This window comes from Bidens hawaiensis, unplaced genomic scaffold (genome assembly GCF_021521415.1).
Source record: "Bidens hawaiensis isolate Kalapana, Puna unplaced genomic scaffold, B.hawaiensis_p1.1 tig00010168_1, whole genome shotgun sequence".
In the NCBI taxonomy this organism is placed as follows: domain Eukaryota; kingdom Viridiplantae; phylum Streptophyta; class Magnoliopsida; order Asterales; family Asteraceae; genus Bidens; species Bidens hawaiensis.
In genome coordinates, this window is record NW_027491771.1 from 156,582 (window position 1) to 177,650 (window position 21,069).

Here is a 21,069-nt window from a genome sequence, read left to right on the forward strand (position 1 = left end):
ATTTTGTAATCATTTGAACAATAAGTTATTTTTTCAATGGACTGTGTATCACTTTTGTAATTATTTGAGTAATGTTAATTCCATCCATTTATGTAATGTAATACACTAATACCTTAGTTTGGTGTGATGAAGGTCTAATTTTCATTGATATGGGTGTGGGTAAAAATAATTATTGTAGGCATCATGATAAAGATATGGTAGAGGTCAATATTGTAAATTAAGGATGCTAAAGTTGTTAGGCTGAGGGGTGCGGAGCGCTAGTCAGGACGCGAGAGGGAGTTCGCTCGCGCCCCGGGGCGCGAGAGCCACACCACCGGGGCGCTAGAGGGGCGCGAGAGGGGCGCGAGAGCGGAAAACGAGGCTGGCGCCAGGAGGCTCGCGGGACAGGTTGAGCGTGAGGGGTGTCTTGGGATGCAAAATAGAGCCGTTGGGGTTTAAGCTGGGTGTCTTGGGAATGTTTCAGCATATATATATATATATATATATATATATATATATATATATATATATATCGTGCAGAAAAGCTTCAATTCAACCACCGAGTGTAGGTGACGCCGATGGTGGTGGAGGTTACGGTGGTGGTGAGGAGGAGGAGAGAGAGTGAAGGTGCCATGGTTTTGACCGGATTCCGGTGGAGGTTACGGTGGTGGTGAGGAGGAGGAGAGAGAGTGAAGGTGCCATGGTTTTGACCGGATTCCGGTGGAGGTTACGGTGGTGGTGAGGAGGAGGAGGAGAGAGAGTGAAGGTGCCATGGTTTTGACCGGATTCCGGGTTGAGAAATTCCGGTTTTGACCGGATTCCGATTGAGTTTTTGAAGACCGGATTCGTTGAGGTTTTGACCGGATTCCGATTGAGTTTTTGAGAAATTCCGGATTCGTTGGGTAATACATTTATAAAAAAAAAAAAAAAACCGCTCGCGCCCCCTCTCGCGCCCCTCCACACCATGCCCCGGGGCGCTATCACCACTACCAATACCCATCTTATCAAGTTTCTCTCTCTGCCACACGTCACAATATTATTGGATGGCGCCCCCACTCACGCCCCCTCTCGCGCCCCCCACACCCCTCAGCCTTAGGATTACTTTAGTTGCTTTTTAAATACATAATAGACCTTATTATTTGATCCTATAACGTGCTACATGTAATGATGAATTAATATAATATGTTTAGGGCTTTGATATTCAATTATTCATAACCCTTGACTTATCTTCATAACTAAGTTATGATTTAACCTTTTTTCCCCTGTTTTCTATGAGTGTGATATTATTATTAACCAAATTGTGGTTATAATTTAATAGTAAAAAGCAATCATAAAAATAATGCTTATCATAATCTTAAGGGTGTTAGATCTAACCAATAATTTTTTTTTAATTTTACTGTTTAGTTTAAAATATTTTTTTAACAGTGTACACAAAGATGTCATTTAGATGCCATTTACACATGTACACAAAGATGTATATAGAAACGTGTTCAATGCATAACTAATTTAAAATAGAAACCTACGCAAATCGCGTAAGCACTTTTACACATTGCATGAAAGATACTCGTATATAATAAGAGAGAAAAACATGAAGTTATAATAATGTCTAATGTATCGTATCCTAAATATGTATACATGTATATACGATTTCTATAATTGCTTATTTAAAATTGGTTAAGGTGATTGCTTTTTAAAATTTGATTGTATTATTATCTACACATAGAGCTTCTATATAAGCACAACAAACAAATACACATGAATAAAACAATAAAAATCTATTGAAAAAGAAAATTCTAAAAGTGCATGACAAATAATTTGACATATTATTCAACCACAAGAAATTATTTAATTTATGCTTATTTGATATAATTATTCTGTTCTTTTCCACCGAAAAGAGTATACACATATTATATCCCATAAGTTTAAAATTATAATAAGCAGTTAGGCACGAAGCTCGCTAGTAGGACCATCTCAAGTATGTTAAACAATTGTTACTTTTTATATTCATATTTTTAATAATTATATCTTATTTGTGTTTTAGTTGCATTAATCAATAAATTATAGAGAACAATCTCTTAACTTTTTACCCTAGTAATTTAAAGTCTAATGATATCATTTTTTTTTCTAGACTCAAATAAGTGACACAACCTTTTGGTTTACCGAACCCACTCATTTTTTGTTTTTTACTAATGATTCAAATTTTAATATTACCTTTATATTATGAATCCTTTAATAAAAAATTAAAAACCATCCCAATATGTACTTGACTATTTCCATTTAATGAAGAGATAACTGTTTTATAATATATTTACGTATGATAGTTAAAAAAAAATAAATTATCGATTATGTCATTATAGTGTGGCACATACTTTGTATTTAACTAAAGAAAAATATTTTTAACGACATATTTAGCTCTACTCCTAAACTATTACAATTCTTTTTATTACCAAATGCCCTTATAAGCCTAACACATAATATATGTGTACATATGATTTCGCTTGTATATATTTCTATACATTAAGGTTGCTCAACACATAATCAATTTTACGCTTGCAAAGGGAAAGCAAGCTCTAAAATTTAAATTTATTTATAAACTCACATTTTAGGTGTTGTAATACGTTTGATACATTAAAAGTCACGCATACATTACTTTTTAATGATTATTATTCTTAAAAGGATTAAAGTGCATGTCTCGTTGGCGCCAAAACATTCTTCTCTAAGCTCCCTCGATTCTCAACTAACTTCACTCTCTTCATATATTTTTGAACGTGCAGTTTGGATCATTCATGGGACGGCCACTGACGCACCTGTTCATCTTCATAGAAAGTGGATCTATTGTCATCTGCATCTTCACATTGGCACAAACCTTATAATATAAAACTATTAAACCAAGCTAATTAAACAGTGAAACCTTAATCATAATTAGTTAGCATACATCTAACAGCATAACTATAACACATTAATAATTTATTTTCAAAGCTATTCTTAAAAGGATTAAAGTGCATGTCTCGTTGGCGCCAAAACATTCTTCTCTAAGCTCCCTCGATTCTCAACTAACTTCACTCTCTTCATATATTTTTGAACGTGCAGTTTGGATCATTGATGGGACGGCCACTGACGCACCTGTTCATCTCCATAGGTGACGTGCTACTATTAATTATATTGTTATGTGTATGAGCTTTGAAAATAAATTATTAATGTGTTATAGTTATGCTGTTAGATGTATGCTAACTAATTATGATTAAGGTTTCACTGTTTAATTAGCTTGGTTTAATAGTTTTATATTATAAGGTTTGTGCCAATGTGAAGATGCAGATGACAATAGATCCACTTTCTATGAAGATCTTTTATTTATTATTATTTTTTTATTTTCTTATGATATTATTGTAATAATAATAATTGTGAAGAATAATGTATTTACTCCTATTTCTGAGAATTTGTCACTGTTCTGGGAATCAGGGACACCGATCTGCAAAATCCAACATTACATCATGTATTGTTCATGAATATGCTACAACTAGTACATAGTACATAATTAACAAATTATTATATCAGGTTTTTACACTAGTGATGCTATTTTTTTACCGTATAACGGCACCAAACCTAGGGCTGGCAATTTCTGACACGAATCTGTTAATACAACACGGCACATATGTTAACAGGTTTGGGTTTGAGTTTAATAAGTTTCGTGTCATAAACATGTCTGTTTAAATTCGTGTCCTAATAGTTAACATGTTAGTAACTTGTTTTATATTTTTAAATCAAGACTTTTATGGATTTTTGGAAAATGTTGTTTCAGTACATAAATATTATTTATCGTGTCCCTAAACTGGTCATTTTGTATAAACCTGTTTTTAAACTTGTTCGTGTTTGGAAAAAAATGAAACGGTTAGTCATCATGTGGTGTTCGTGTCTAACACAACAGGTAATCAATTGTGTCTTATCGTATCGCGTCTCACATGCTATGCCAGCTCTAACCGAACCGATATCATAGGCATTCGTTTTTCATGTATTTTAACTACTATCATAACTAGTTAATGTCTTATCATGTCGTGATATTGTACTGAGACATGAAATATATGAACTAGTTATGATAGTAGTTATCCATAAATTGCTTAATTAGTTAAAATATTTTCAAATCTGATAGTGAGACATGAAATATATGAATTTGTGACAAAATTCTGACCTTGGTTTGTATGTATTATAAACTTATGTTTCAATCAGATTCAATGCATTGATGGGATGGACAATGATCTTCTTCTGCACATGGTCTTCCATGTTTGTTTCCATAATTCATATTATTATATATATTATTACCTTCAATCAGCTGACTTAGAGTTATTAATTAATTTAATTCAACTACTTGTCTGTTTCTGTATACTTAAACTCACTGTAAAAATATAAAAAAAACATACTTCAGTTTAAAATCTTAAATGTTATATACACTCATATGCTAGTAGACAGTTGTTCATTTAATGTTATATTCTTAACTCTAGCATGAAGTCTGTGAAAGTGACTGCAGGTTAATATATTGAAATATATTCTATATATATATATGATTATATCTTATCTTTGTAGCTCTCTTTCTTTCATTTTCCTCCAAATATTGATCATTCATATTCAGTAATGAGCTGTAAGTGTGGTCTGTAAAGTGCATATTATGATATTAATACTCTTTAAGCTTCAATATATTCTTAGATTTATATATTTTTATTTTTTTTGATAATGCTAGGATTTAGGCATCAAAGTGTTAAATTCTTGAGAATTAATACTTATTTTCAGATCTGTGTGTGACTGTAAAGACTAAAGAGTATGCTTTTGATCAGCTTTATACTTTTTTGATCATAATATTATATCTTTATCTATGTGTAACAGTATCAAGATTTATGATAAAGGAAGCATATAGCATCTGATCCTATAATAAACTGATTTAAAGACTCTGTATTGATCATATTGTCATATGATCTAAGGCATCAATGTGGTCAAATTCAAATCAAAAGATTGAGAAGAATGTCAGTTCTAGATATAGATCACTTACACCGAGGCGTTGTGCTTCGCCAAACACACGAGGTACATTTACCAAAACGTCCTTATCAACGAGAGCGGTGTCCACAGAAAGAAAACGGCCCGTCACACCGCAATCACCATCAATATCGTCGTCGTCGTACTCGTCATCGCACCCGTCCACCCCGGTCCATGACACGCTGGCCAACGTTGACCTGGCGGCCCGGAAGGCTGCAGTTGGTGGTAAATTACCAGAAACGTTATGGCCTTCATGAACGCGTAGTCTAAGTGTTTCTTTCATGTCAAATGCATTTTCTATTTCTACTAGTAAAAGAGAGAAACCGCCACCTCAGGCTCTTACCGACTGCACGCTGAAGCCGTCATCAAACGTGTCACAAAAACGAGTCTCTACACCCGAGAGAAAAAAAAGTCCACTTAAAGGAAAAAACGCCATTGTCCAGACAGAAAACCGGTGGCCTAGCAAAACAAGCTCTAAAGGTTTGACCAAAGGCGTTGACTTTCCCGATAAGCCGACGAAAAGTTTAACTGCACCAAATATAAATGTTAGAACACACTTGGAAAAATCTGCAAATATTTCTTCAAGTTTACCAGCTAATGGATCAGCCCGGTTGCCTTCACCTAGTAAGCAACCGGGCCTTGGCTCAAAATCAAGGCCCATAAGCCCGGTCCATTCTAAACGGGCTAGTGCTAGCCCTTCTCGCATTAGGCCATCTAGCCCGTTGAGACAACCCTGCAGCTCAAACAGAGTTTCTGTACTTACATTTGTTGCTGACATTAAAAAAGGTAAAAAAGTGAATGATCAGATTGAAGATGCTCATTATTTACGGTTACTTTATAACCGACAACTTCAATGGCGATACATTAATGCCAGTGCAGAAGCCGCCTTCAAGTCTCAAAGATCAACAGCTCAGGTTTGTACTTATTTTTCCTATCTACATTTTGAATTTATTAGTGTGTTACATTTTAAGTTTTTAACTATCAAAATATTATATTTCATAATACAGACATCTCTATATAATGTGTGTAGAAGTACTTCAGAACTGCACGCTTCGGTAGCTGCGAAGAAGATCGAGCTAAGTCAGTTGAGAGTGAAGTTAAAGCTTTACTCGTGTTTAAACCAACAAGTAAGCCATTTTATTTTTAAGTTAAAAAAAAATTCTTTTGGCTTAAATATTTAACCGTGACGTCTTTGGTTCAGACGGACTACCTTAACGAATGGGCTAAAATCGAAAAAGATCATAATCTTGCTTTATTGGGTGCTATTGAAGATCTAAAGTCAAGCACTCTTAGACTTCCTGTAACCGGAGGTGCAACGGTATGCATTTGTTGGAAAAATGTTTACATATGTAACAATTTTACGCTAAATTTTATATATTAATAGTTGAAGTTTATAAATTTCCAGGTGGATAGTCAAACTATGAAGTCGTCTCTTTGGTCAGCGCTCGAAGTAATGCAGACAATGGAGTCAACTATGCAGCCTACTCTATTAAGGGTATACAAGTTTGTGTGTGAATATTGCTAATTTGTAGCATAAAATAATAAAATAATATTAAATTATTTATTAACAATGCTTAATATCTGTATACAGTTGGAGGAAAGTAATTGTTTGGCATATGAACTTGCTAATGTAGTGGCACATGAAAGAGCTCTTATTAATGAATGTGAAGCACTCTTGAATTCTGCAGCTTCTTTACAGGTAAAAAATATTCATTGTGTTAAATATGATTATAATTTATAAATAAGGTTAATACTATAAAAAAAAAAAATTTTAAAAAAACAACAAAGTTTATTTTTTTTCTTTAATGTTTGTTATATGCAGGAAAAGGAGTACAGCCTTAGGACACATCTAGTACAAATGAAACAAGAGTAAAGACTCAACAAAGCAACGAGTAATGTTACTTAACGATAAAGAGTTATATTGGTGAACCCCAGATTACCCTTTTGTCATCTCGTGCGTGACGAAAAATATCGACACACGTCGTAGTATAAGACATGCTGAGTGTATAGGTTTCCTAAGAAGCGGAAATTTGTAATATGACCATGAATGTCATAGTTATATACTTATAAAGAGTACATATTAATTACATTAGAAATCAAATGTTTTTAGTTTATCAGTTAAGCTAGCCGAATACCGGAAGCGCACAGATAAATAATGCTTTAAGTTAAGAGAACACATCAGATCAGCAGTCCCATCTACGTGCTTGACCGGTTAAACCAAAAGTCTAAACCCGGATTTATTATAATTAATTTAATTTAAATATTGAAAATATTAAAAGTTACAATAATAACTAATTTATTATAGTAATAATAACAAATGTAACAAAAAGATATTCAAGCACAATAGTACGGTCACATACTCTGGTACTCATATTAGGTCTCATCTTTAATACATCAAAAATCTTCGTTCGGCCTAGATACAGGCTTGCCTAAAAAGTTTAGCCCAGATCCAGGCCCATTTTATAAACCATAAAACTTTGGTTAAAAAACGGTATAACGGATTGTATCAGGTGATTCAACGGGGTTGACTAGTTAATTCTATAATTCCATAAAAACGTTACAATGTCGCCACTAATACTTAACACGATGACGTTCACTGGCGAAGAATGATGAGGGCCAGGGGTGGCCCTGGCCCCTTGTTTTTTTCGTAGTAGTATAAATTTACCCCAACGTCTGAAAATTTGTATACATAGTGTAAAGTTACCTGTTTTCAACTGAAAATTTGAAGCCGACCCCCCTCGTTTATGAAATTTTGTATACATTTTGAGTCCCCCAGCGTCCTCGTCCAAGCTTCACCACTAATGACGTTAGCATTAGACTTTTCGCGACGCTAGTTGATTGCGTGGGCACGTGGCATTAGGTTTTGGGGCGACAATTGATGACGTGTCATGTGAGCTTTAGCGACACCTTTTTTTAGCTTCAATGAAGATTTGTTTGTAATAAAGGCGAAGCTTTACCAACGGCATTTTAGTGGCGACATATCGTCGCTATTGCCTTTAGCGGTGAATCTTATGGTTATTAGCAGCGACAACTATCGCTGCTATTGCTCCTAAACCTTGCAGTGATATACAAGTTCAACTAAAAAATTATCCAAAAGTACATGATTTTATGGTATAGGAAAGGTAGCTAGGTTATAACTAATCAATTGGATAGTATAGGAAATGCCGCTAGGTTAATACTTTTAGTCGGAGGTAAATATGGGCCGCTAAAAGTCTAAGCAAGAAAATTTACCTATTGCTTGAACTGGTATGGTGGTAGAAGCCAGTATTATTGGTAATATCGACGGTTCAAATTACAAACCGTTCTCCCTGGGCTAAAACATACCGACCACTTGCCCGGTATCCGGTATAAACCGGTTTTTAAAACATTGTTTACTTCAATTAAAAATATGCTTAAATTAAAAAGATATTCCAAATTATACTTGTGGATGTCTAAATAAACTATTTGTTGGTAATTCTGGATCGTAGTGAATATTGAAGGACTTAAGTTGACAAACCGATCAAGTTAGTTTAGTGTTTTAATTGTAACTAGGTTAGATCTCGTGTTTCACACGGGTGGAAATTATAATAAAAATAAAAATTATTATATGTAATACGTAAATTCAATTATTTCATATAATAATTTTTATTTATGACCTATATTTTATATTCATTTAAATCAAATTATGACTTAAAGTGTTAAAATTAAAATACATGAATATTAAAAAAATTAAAAATTTTGTCCATGATTTTCACCATTTAATAATTTTCCAATATTTTAGCCACTGTATTGATTTATATAGTCGAACTTTTGTTATTGATTTAAATGATTATAAAATAAAATTAATGAAAAATTTTATATTGAATCGTAAAAGGTTAAAGATTAGTCTTTTCAATATATATAAATAACTTAATATAATTTAAGAATGGTAATTAAATGAAAAATAATGGATAAAGGATTTTATGCATTTAATGAATTGTTATACATTTTAATAAATGCTAATTAGGTGGAAAATGTATTTAAGGGAATTGTGTATGTGGAATCCAATATGAACACTCTATAATGGTGTCATATGGAAAAATTATCTTGCTTTAATAGTATAGTTAGATTAGATTAGATTAGATTAGATTAGATTAGATTAGGTAGTTAGATTTGATTAGATATGGTTTATATGGTAATAATGCCTTGATCATCAAGTAACTTACGGTTAAATATTGAAATACATGGCTTCAACTTAAACATCACAAGTATTCAAAAAAGAAGTCGGTGGATTTTTAAAAGACTATTTAATCAGTCATTCATTCAAGAAACGGTACTTTGTTTTCTTGATCTTGAACCAGCATTCAACTTTTGTTTTGATCAACATCGACACCGTACGTAACACTAACACAATGTCTGCCTATATCTGTGATGATTTGTTGGTTCAAATCTTTGAAAGACTACCACCCAAATCCATCATCCGGTTTCGATCACTCTCCAAATACTGGCACGCTTGACTTCTTAGCCCCGAATTCCTCCACCTTCACCGCCTTCGGTGTTTTAAAAACCCTCCAAAAGTCAGGCTCAAAGAAATCTATACATTACACTCAGGCGACCAGTTGCCGTTAGATAAAGAATCTGGCTACTTTGACATACCAGGAGTCGAGTTCCCTTGTCAATATCGTACTACTGAAGTTGTCGGTTCATGTAACGGCATTCTGTGTCTACATGGTAAAGATATTAGTCTATGGAATTTTTCGATAAGGCGCAATCTAATCGTGCCACGTCATCCTTGTTTAAAATCTAGTGAGGTGGTATTAGGGTTTCGTTTCGACCCGATCACCGATGATTATAAGATTGTTGCAAATATCTTACGACAAATATGGATTAAAAGGAAGTGATGGCGCATTTATATACTCGTTGAAAACAGACTCGTGGAGAGCGACCCCTGCCCCGACTACTTGGTTTTACAATGTACATTCGAAGGCATGTTTTCTCAATGGAATATGGCATTGGTTGGTCCACGGTCATATAAACGAACCATCGCCTGAAGAGCGCATGAACCCAATTCGTTTTATATTGACATTCGACATGAATTGACATGTTTGTGGCCACATTTTGTTGCCTAGGCGTTGGAGAATCAAACATCTAGCAATCACCAATGGTTGTCTAGCTGTGGCTTGTCGGGAAGGTAATGACACTTGGAAGATTTGGGTGATGAAAGAGTATAATAATACTGATCAATCTTGGTCTATGCTGTTTAAATTTAAAGCAGGGTTATAATGGTGCAATGAGAGTTTTTCAAGGTGTAAATAATGGTGATATAGTGGCATACTATGATGGATGGAAAGTTTATAATCCTCAAACAAGGTTGTTGACCAAACTTATGAAATTTGGACCTTGTTGTTGACCAAACTTATGAAATTTGGACCTTCTTGTTTTAACCTTGAGATGGTAACATATGTGGAAAGCTTTGAATTGTTAGACCAACAAAGAGCGACAACTTACGGGAAAACTGTATTCGCTAATTGGACGGAAGAGGATAATCGCAAAAGAATCCGTTTATGCAGGTATAATTAGACGATGAGTTTTTGATTTTGAATCATGCCTTTTAGTATTTTCGTAGTCGTTGAAAATTCGTGTTTTAATCTAAGATGTTGATTAAATTTTAAACCATGTATGCTTTGTTTAATCTTTTCTTCTTATTAATTTGAACCATTTGCTAACCCACAAAGGCTTTGTCTATGTTGATAATATAAGGTTAACATGTGAAATGCTAGTTATCAATGCATTTGTCACATTTGTATCCCATTTAACAATGCTTGCTTTGTAGAAACGGCGTCTACTTTGGATCGTTTGTTGTGTTGTCGGTATGGAATGGTTGTGATTGACGATAATGACATTGAAGAGATTTGAAAGGATTCATGATGATAAATAAAAGAAGCTTGGCGTTGGGGATCTTGAAGCAGGGGATCACGAAACAAACAATAGGAGAAAAAGAACTAACAATTATTATCAAAATATTCTACAAAAATATCATCTTCTCACGTCAAAATAATAATAATAATAATAAATAAATATTTTTTTTTTGTTATAATATAACCAATATTATAACAAAATTGATGTTTTAACCTAACTACAACTTAGAAAGAATATAAAGAGGAGTAGATTTTATCTCTTGTACAAACGGTGTGTACAAAATCCATCAAGAAGCATTCTAGGCATATACGGATGTTTGAAAAAGAGTTCATCCACATAGTCTATGGTAGTGATTCATCACAACTATGGTGGCGATTCATATCACTTATGGTGGTGATTCATATAACCTGTGTACTAACTCATAACACTCCCTCTTGAATGACGTTTTTTCAAAACTTCCGGGTTATGAAATGTTGCTTCACTAAAACAATGCTAAAGAAAACCGCATATGAAGTTGCTAATGTAGTGGCACATGAAAGAGCTCTTCTAAATGAATGTGAAGTTCTCTTGAGTTCTATAGCTTCTTTGCAGGTAAAAAATATTCATTGTGTTAAATATGATTATAAATAAGGTTAATACTATTGAAGTTAAAGGAAAAAAAATACAAGTGAGAAGTATAAGAAGTATTTGTGGCCTCAAATAAAACTCCTAAAAAATATCAAGAAAGAAAAAAATATAAACTCAAAATATAACTAATAAACAAAAAATAAAAAAACTAAGATGTTAGAGCACTCGATCAATTGAAAAGTAAAATATGCTTAAAGAGATGTTCACATTATTGATGCCTAAATTAAACTAGTTAGAGTGTGTGTAGTGGGGCGATAAGTTGGGATTTTTTTTGCGTGATAAAGGCCTACAACACCGCCCCCTAGGCTATAAATGGACGATAGAAACGGGGGTGGGGTTGGGGGGGGGGGATTTTTTGCACTATAACACCACTACACCTCTAAAATGAAAATCGCCCCTCTGCTGATGTGGCGTCACGTGTCAAAAATCTCTCTTATTTTATAGTCCTTCAGTACATATAGCACATTTAATTAATTAGTGGGCTAGTCTCCAAATTCAAGTTGGGCTAGATGAATAATAATTCGGTGGACTTGAGGGTTTTCTAATTAGGAGATGACCTAACGCCATTCATTCAAGAAACGTACTGCCTTTGTTTTCTTGATCTTGAACCATTATTCGATACCTTAACAGTTAACACAATGTCCAATGATGTCTGCAATGATATGTTGGTTCAAATCTTCGAAAGAGTACCACCCAAATCCATCATCCGGTTTCGATCACTCTCCAAATACTGGCATTCTCGTCTTCTCAGCCCCGAATTCCTCCATGATCACTGCCTTTGATGTTCTCAAAACCCTCCAAAAGTCATCATCAAACACCTCACTTATCGCGGTAAACACCGGCCGAAAGAAATCTATACTTACACTCGAGTGACCAGTTACGGCTAGATAAAGAATCTGACTATATTGGCATACCAGGAGTCGAGTTCCCTTATCAAGATAGAACTACTGAATTTGTCGGTTTGTGTAACGGCATTCTGTGTCTACATGATAAAGATATTACTCTATGGAATTTTTCGATAAGGCGCAAGCTAATTGTGCCATGCCATCCTTGTTTCAAATCTCGTGAGGTGGTATTAGGGTTTTGTTTCGACCCAATCACTGATGATTACAATATTGTGGCTATATCATATGTCAAATATGGATTAATAGGAAGTATGCATATATATATATACTAGTTGAAAACAGACTCGTGGAGGGTGGCCCCTTCTTTGTTTACTCGGTTTTATAATGTGCATTCGAAGGCATGTTTTCTCAATGGAATATTGCATTGGTTGGTCGACGGTCATCTAAACATGCCATCACCCGAAGAGCGCTTTATATTGACATTTGATATGAATAGACATGTTTGTGGCCACATTTTGTTGCCTAGGCAATGGAGAATGAGAATCACTAGGCAACTAACAACCATAAATGGTTGGCTGGCTGTGGTTACTAGAGAAGGTGGTGACAGTTGGAATATTTGGGTGATGAAAGAGTACAATAATATTGAATCTTGGTCTATGTTATTTAAAGTTGAAGCAGAGTTATCTTTTAGTGTAATGAGAGTTTTCCAAGGCGTTAATAATGGTGATGTGGTGGCATACCATGATTTTTCAACAATTTATAATCTTCAAACAAAGTTGTTGACAAAGCTTTTGAAATTTGGACCTTATTGTATGAACGTGGAGATGAAAACATATGTAGAAAGCCTTGAATTATTAGACAAACAAAGAGCAACAACTTGCGGAAAACTGCATTAGCTGATAGGGGATAATCGAAAAAGAATCTGTTTATCACTGGTGTTAACGATGAGTATTTGATTTTGAATTATACATTTTTAGTATTTTTCTCGTTGAAAGTTGTGTTTCAATCTAAATGTTCGGTAGCTTTTTAATGATTTCTGCAAGTGAACCTTTTCTTTTTTGGTGATTGTTTTGTGTAACAGCTTTGTTTAAAACCAATGCCAAGGTTATGTTTCTGTCTATATAAGCTTTTTCTCTCCTTATAAAAGGCCAATTGCAAAGAACAAATAACAGAAAGATAGGTTAATTATTCTTATTATTATTTACATTTTATTATTTTGATGTTATTTAAACATTTAATGAAACTATTATTATTTAAATTTGTTATTAATAAAATTATAAGATTTAATGTAATCAACTCAAACTTATGACGGTGATGTGTCTTAACTCTTAAGAAAACATCAACATATATCATATATGTTGTTGTCTTCTAAATTTTAATGCTAAAGTCCTCATCAAACACCCCACTTATTGTGATATATATACGTTAGGCCCTATTTTGTATATTAAGTCTTTTGTATTATCGTGTTTATTTATGTTTATAAGTAATCGTCTTTTGTCATAACTTGTATGTTTGGGCGTAAGGTCACTTGTAAACAAGCCTATTAGGCCCAATAAAATAAAACAAAGTGCATAAGACTTGCACTATGAATATTGCAAGCTTGAAGCCTCACATGCAACTAAAACCTTTGCCATACTTAATATCTTATCCATCCAATAACTTTCCCACTTTCTTTCTTCACTTCCCTTCTCGGTAAATAACGAATCCACAACAAGATCCGAGATCTCGATTACTTAGAGGTGATTTCCGCTAGCCTCTAAGAAGACTGATCCAAGAACTTAGTTGTTTGATCTCGATCATAGGACACAATATATTACACCCATTATACTTGAGGGTAAACGATCAAATCTACCTATTCTAATAAAGTAAAATAAATAGAGACACTTGTCATGTTTTGGTTAATTATCATAATTTTTTTCCCTCCAAAACTAATATACCCTAATATATGTAATAAATCAATAATTATCCACTTTCCTTTTACACTATATTTATATAATATCTATATATTTTTAAAATATAAATATTAATATATTATTTTACTATATATTTCAAAATACTTAGTGAATTCCAAAAATCAGCAACAAATCATGTTTCTTAAATAAAAGTTGTTTTGGCTTTTTTGTGGATGTTAAATTTGATTTTATGGGTCAAAAATTGGTAAATAGATTGTTTGGTACAAGTTAACTAGATTTAGGTCAAATTTTGTTATGGGTTAAAAATGAAAATTTTGAGTATTTTTAAAAGTTTGAGAATCCAAAATAGATTTATCGTCAAATTTGTTATGGGTTCAAAGTGTTGACTTTAAAATGTCAAAAGTAAGAACGTTAGAATTTTAAACATGATTCGGGTTTCAAGTTTATTTTTATGGGCATTTTTTGAAATAATCAAAATGTTCGGGATTTGGCAAATTAACTATTTTTTCCTCAACTATTAACACTTAAGAAAAGATTGCGAACACTTTCGACATGTCACCCCCATGTCTATCAATGCTTTTAACTTTTATCAAATTTCAAATATTTATGTCAACATTAATTTTTCCTTCAATGGTGATCAGAACGGTATATAAAAAGCATGTCATGCAAAACTATACTCAATTGAAACAAAATATTTACAAAATTGAATGGGTTAACATGTTATTTTTTATGTTGTCATTATGACAAAGTCGAGAAGCCCTCTGAAACTTATCAAAATCTTTTTTATGGTGTAGCTCAGAACAACATAGTTCTTGAAGAACATTCAGTGTTACAATTTAATATCCTACTTTCTTTTGATGGGTGGTAAATTGATAAATATATCAATAAAGGTAACGCCTCTTTTGTATTTAGGCTAAGTGGTTAGAACTACTATCGTATGAGAAATCTTATTTTCGAAATTTGTTCATAACCAAAATTCTTTCAACCATACATATATGACCCCGAGAATGAATTTTTTAATACAAAGAAGCATTATCGGATACGATTTTGCACGGACATTTTTTTATTAAGTTCATTTAAAAAAACCATTTTGTAATATAAATAAAATCAATTTATGTACACGTTGTATAGATACAAGCATAGATGTAATGCATTTTTTTTCATATACGTCATTTAATTATTTGTTTTACTTATAATTTTATAATTTGAATTATCCCGTGTGTAATACGGATTCTAAAACTAGTATATATATAGTTAAAAAACCGTGGTTTGATGTCACAAAGCCATTTTTCTAAATATTTTATTAATTAGTGTTTTATATATATCTATATCTATACTATATAAGTAAATGATAAATTAAGACGCCCGTTTTTAAGTATTTTACAACCATTAAAGCATATAGTAATATCTTCATTAAGGGTATAAGGGTCATTTTAACCTTAAATCTCACGTGCATTTTTTGTTTATTTAAATAGTTACAATTTTAATTCTTTAAATTTTGTAAATTTAAATAATAGTTACAACATTGGTCCTTTATCTTTTACCTATATATATTTTTATAATTTCATTTTTAACCCAACTTCTCCCACGATTATTAAACGATCATAACTTTTTCATATGCTAATATTTTTTTAAAAAAATTTACACCATAAAAACGAGAATTTTATTTTCTTTAATTTGATTACCATATTGCTATAGTTTTCGAAGTTAACAAAAATTGCATTGGGGAGTGTTGTGGTCCGATTTTGATGGTTTTAAAGTAAACCATGAGCCAAAACGTTAGTAGCGTTTTTCTCAACAAAAATCAAAATTGAATCGTTGAAAATTGAAACCCGACCAAGGCAAACCATTACCAATAGTTAGGTTCCGATTTGGTTTGTACTTCGATAATAAATTGAGTTTAAAATAAGAATTATTAATACTATCTACACATTCATTTCAAATTAAGCACTAACTAATTAATAAACTATTTAAGAGAATCATAATCTAAACAAAGATAATTTTGGTCACGTAAATGATAAACCTTATTGGAATAGATAGAAGACAAAATCATAACAATAATAAAACCAACAAAAAATCATACCAGAATTTAGGCTAAACTAAAGTTATAATAAACAGGCTTACTCGTATTAAATAAAATTTGCTTAGTTGTATTTTAACTATATATATATATGTATTTATATATAATAGAACATATCTAACACCACATAACTAAATAATTAAAATTTCAAAATGCCTTCAATATTTACAGTTAGCTTCAGTTCAACCGTGAAACCGAACCAGCGAACGGTTTCACAATTTCAAGCGAAACAATGAACACCCATAAATTTGTTACGTGATTACTAAAGTATATGTTTCCCGCTGTATCGCGCGGGCACCCGCCATATATATATATATATTATATATATATATATCTTTGAAAGATGAGATATAAGCAATAGTTTAACGGTAGTCTGGTGTTAAGTATAGCTTGTTGTCATTCTTTTGATCCGGGTTTGATTCTTAAACGCTTCCATATATTTTTGAGTTGCTTATTTTTAGTTATTTTTTTCTTTTTTATTATTTTTTTCAGTTGTTTTATAATTTGACTAAATGATTATTCCAATGCTAAAATTTTAAATTGCTAAAGTAATTTTTAACATCATTTTTTTAAATATGTTGAGTTTTTAGTATTTAGGCCTTTACAAATTTATTTTTTGGGTTAAGTGCCGATATCGTCATGAACCCAACTGATACCGATCGAATCAAATATACGTTGTTTCAAATATGCCTTTTCAAGCCATTAACTGGATAAGTGATATGCCATTTTGTTTTTTTCGTTTATTTTTGTTATGGTCACTTATAGCAATCCGTGACGCAATGTGAAACATAGATACAAAGTTAGCCTTGCACAACGCTCGGGTAAGCTACCTAGTTGAGCTTAATTGTTTTAAACAAGCCTAAACTACAACCATTTTGGCTCTCAAAAATAGCTATGGATCTTAAATTTACATATATAATTTAATTAATAAAAATCAATCAAACCCGTGTTATTAATTTTTTAAAGTTATTAATATTTAATAGTTAAATTAGGTATATCTTTATCCAGCTTAATTAGGAGATGATTCTTCTATATATATATATATACTAGTTTTAGAGTTCGTGTTACACACGGGATAATTCAAATTATAAAATTATAAGTAAAACAAATAATTAAATGACGTATATGAAAAAAAATGCATTACATCTATGCTTGTATTTATACAATGTGTACATAAATTGATTTTATTTATATCACAAAATGGTTTTTTTAAATGAATTTAATAAAAAATGTCCGTGCAAAATCGTATCCGATAATGCTTCTTTGTATTAAAAAATTCATTCTCGGGGTCATATATGTATGGTTGAAAGAATTTTGGTTATGAATCAATTTCGAAAATAAGATTTCTCATACGATAGTAGTTCTAACCACTCAGCCTAAATACAAAAGAGACGTTACCTTTATTGATATATTTATCAATTTACCACCCATCAAAAGAAAGTAGAATAATAAATTGTAACAATGAATGTTCTTCAAGAACTATGTTTTTCTGAGCTACACCATAAAAATTTTTTTGATAAGTTTCAGAGGGCTTCTCGACTTTGTCATAATGACAACATAAAAAATAACATGTTAACTCATTCAATTTTGTGAATATTTTGGTTCAATTGAGCATAGTTTTGCATGACATGCTTCCTATATAACGTTCTGATCACCATTGAAGGAAAAATTAATGTTGACATAAATATTTGAAATTTGATAAAAGTTAGAAGCATTGATAGACAAAGGGGTGGCATGTCGAAAGTGTTCGCAATCTTTTCTTAAGTGTTAATAGTTGAGGAAAAATAGTTAATTTGCCAAATCCCGAACATTTTGATTATTTCAAAAAATGCCCTTAAAAATAAACTTGAAACCCGAACCATGTTTAAAATTCTAACGTTCATACTTTTGACATTTTAAAATCAACACTTTGAACCCATAACAAATTTGACGATAAATCTATTTTGGATTCTCAAACTTTTAAAAATGCTCAAAATTTTCATTTTTGACCCATAACAAAATTTGACCTAAATGTAGTTAACTTGTACCAAACAATCTATTTACCAATTTTTGACCCATAAAATCAAATTTAACATCCACAAAAAACCCAAAACAACTTTTATTTGAGAAACATGATTTGTTGCTAATTTTTGGAATTCACTAAGTATTTTGAAATATATAGTAAAATAATATTTTAATATTTATATTTTAAAAATATATAGATATTATATAAATATAGTGTAAAAGAAAAGTGAATAATTATTGATTTATTACATATATTAGGGTATATTAGTTTTGGAGGGAAAAAATTGTGATAATTAACCAAAACATGACAATAGTCTCTATTTATTTTATTTTATTAATTAGAATAGCTAGATAACATATGCCAATATTCATTCAAGAATCTGTCATTGTTTTCTTGATCTTGAACCATCATTCGATCAACTCACAATGTCCGATGATATATGTAATGATGTGTTGGCTGATATCTTTTCAAGACTACCACCCAAATCCATCATTCGGTTAAGATCACTCTCCAAATACTGGCATTCTCGCATGAGGACTTCATCCGCAATTACCGTCTTCGATATTGTTCTAAAAACCCTAAAAAGTTCTTTATCAAACACCTTATTAACTGCGGAAACCGTGAGTTGAAAAACATCTATACATTACACCCGGTCGGCATAGACCAGTTGCCGTTGGATCCCGACTCCAGGTACTGTGTACCCGGAGTCGAGTCCCCTCATAATACCGACACTGAAGTTGTCGGTTCGTGTAACGGAATTATCTGTTTCCGTTACCACGAAATTAGTATGCTATGGAACTTGACAATTAGGCGGGAATTTATGGTGCCACGTCATCCTTGCTTGAAAAGCACTACAGGATCTTTTGGGGTTGCTTTAGGGTTTGGTTTTGATTCCATCATTGATGATTACAAGCTTGTGGTCTTCTTACTACAAAAGACACAAGTTAGATGAAACTAATGCTTATATATACTCGTTGAAAACCGACTAGTGGAAGGCGACCCCCTCCCCGTCTTCCAGGTTTTATCGTGTGAAGTTGAAGGCGTGTTTTTTTAACGGAATATTGCATTGGGTGGTTGACGGTTGTTTAACCGAACTGTCTGACTAACAACGGATTCGTTACATATTGACATTTGATATGAATACACATGTTTTCGGTCACATGTTGTTGCCTTCACATTCACATTGGAGGATCACACAGCTAACAATCATAAATGGTTGTCTAGCAGTGGTTTGCTGGGAAGAAGAAGAAGATTATAATTGGAGTATTAGGGTAATGAAAGAGTACAATAATGTTGAATCATGGTTTATGCTTTATAACTTTGAGGCAGAGGTATATAGTGATGGAGTAAGAGTTTTTTCAAGGTGTTACTAATGGTGATATAGTGGCATATTATGATGGACCAACAGTTTATAATCTTGAAACAAAGTTGTTGACAAAACTTGTGAATTTTGGGCCTTATTGTTTCAACCTTGAGATGGATACTTATGTGGAAAGCCTTGAGTTACTAGACAAAGAAAGAGTGACACATTGTGGGGAGACTGTGTTCCCTTGGACTAAAGAGGAGAATCACAAAAGAATTTGTTTAGGCTTTCGGCCCACGTTGCGACAGCCCCGAGGTGGTGTTTTCTTCGTTGTTTTCCTTACCAGGCGATGCCCTCCCCGAAGACCTCCCTTCCACATCGGGCGCTGGAAGCCAGCCGCGGCTATATACAGTATACCGGAACTTATAACAGGTATTCAATGGTGAGTGTGAGGTTTTGAATTTTAACTTTTACTATTTTTTCTAGTTAAACGTCTTGTTTGAACTATATATATTTCATATTTGGCACCTTTATGAATTACTTGTTGTGACTCGATCCTTTACTAATGGTGATTTAGTGGCTTACTATGATGCACCTTTATCGAAGAAACACTAATCGACCCCGGGCAGATTACGGATAATCTGGGGGTTAAATAGATGTTTCCCACGAGGGGTTAGACCCGGCAAAGATGGTTCTTCTGATAACCTGCAAAACAGACACCGTGAGCTCGTCACTGAGAAGGGGGGGGGGGGTACCTCCTTGTGACCACCCTCCGGCGTGAGAATCAGACTAGATTGCTCTTGAATATAAGTGTATATTAAGAGAATGACTAGAGCAGATATCAGGTAATATATCAAGATATGAGATAAGATATATGATATAAGATGAGATCATACCATTCCAAGGTGTTGGAGTATTTATAGCCGAAGGTAGGTTTCCAAGAAGGTACAGCCGGCTGAATAGTGTTCCTGTTCTGCCAACTGTGGGCTACGCACATGCCATGCTGGTGGTTGGTGGATAGGCAGCGGCTGATAGTGACCAGGCCGGTTGTGTACTATTCCTGTTCCACCAACTGCAGGCCATGCCATGCACGTCCTCCGACAGGTTGGTGAGTAGGCAGCGGCTAATAGTGACATACAGTACAAGAGCGTGCTGCTCGTCATACTGTTGTCAGTGAGCTGTCGTATCTTTGGTCAGATCTTTTGTCCATACCTCGTCAGGTACAGTACAAAAGATCCTCCAGTATCGTACGGACTGGCTCATCTGGGCGGGAGTTTTCCCGGCTTTGTGCGGGAGTATTCCCTGCTTTGCTCATTCCTTCTTCAGGTGACATTACTAAATTATTATGAGAGTTAAGTGCCTTGTGCGTGTAGCTTTGCTGCGCAGGTAGCCTTCCCTGATGGCTTGTATCCGCAGCT

At 33.2% G+C, this 21,069-nt stretch overlaps 3 pseudogenes across 1 annotated transcript; all 3 read left to right on the forward strand.

Moving 5' to 3' along the window:
- Positions 1 to 4,955: 4,955 nt before the first annotated feature.
- Positions 4,956 to 6,874, forward strand: LOC143534442 (AUGMIN subunit 8-like; annotated as a pseudogene). Its single transcript, XR_013135552.1, has 6 exons — positions 4,956 to 5,915; positions 6,009 to 6,128; positions 6,203 to 6,319; positions 6,407 to 6,496; positions 6,593 to 6,700; positions 6,824 to 6,874. The product of XR_013135552.1 is annotated as an AUGMIN subunit 8-like (transcript).
- Positions 6,875 to 9,371: 2,497 nt separating this feature from the next.
- Positions 9,372 to 10,875, forward strand: LOC143534443 (F-box/kelch-repeat protein At3g23880-like; annotated as a pseudogene).
- Positions 10,876 to 12,143: 1,268 nt separating this feature from the next.
- Positions 12,144 to 13,246, forward strand: LOC143534445 (F-box/kelch-repeat protein At3g23880-like; annotated as a pseudogene).
- Positions 13,247 to 21,069: the final 7,823 nt, after the last annotated feature.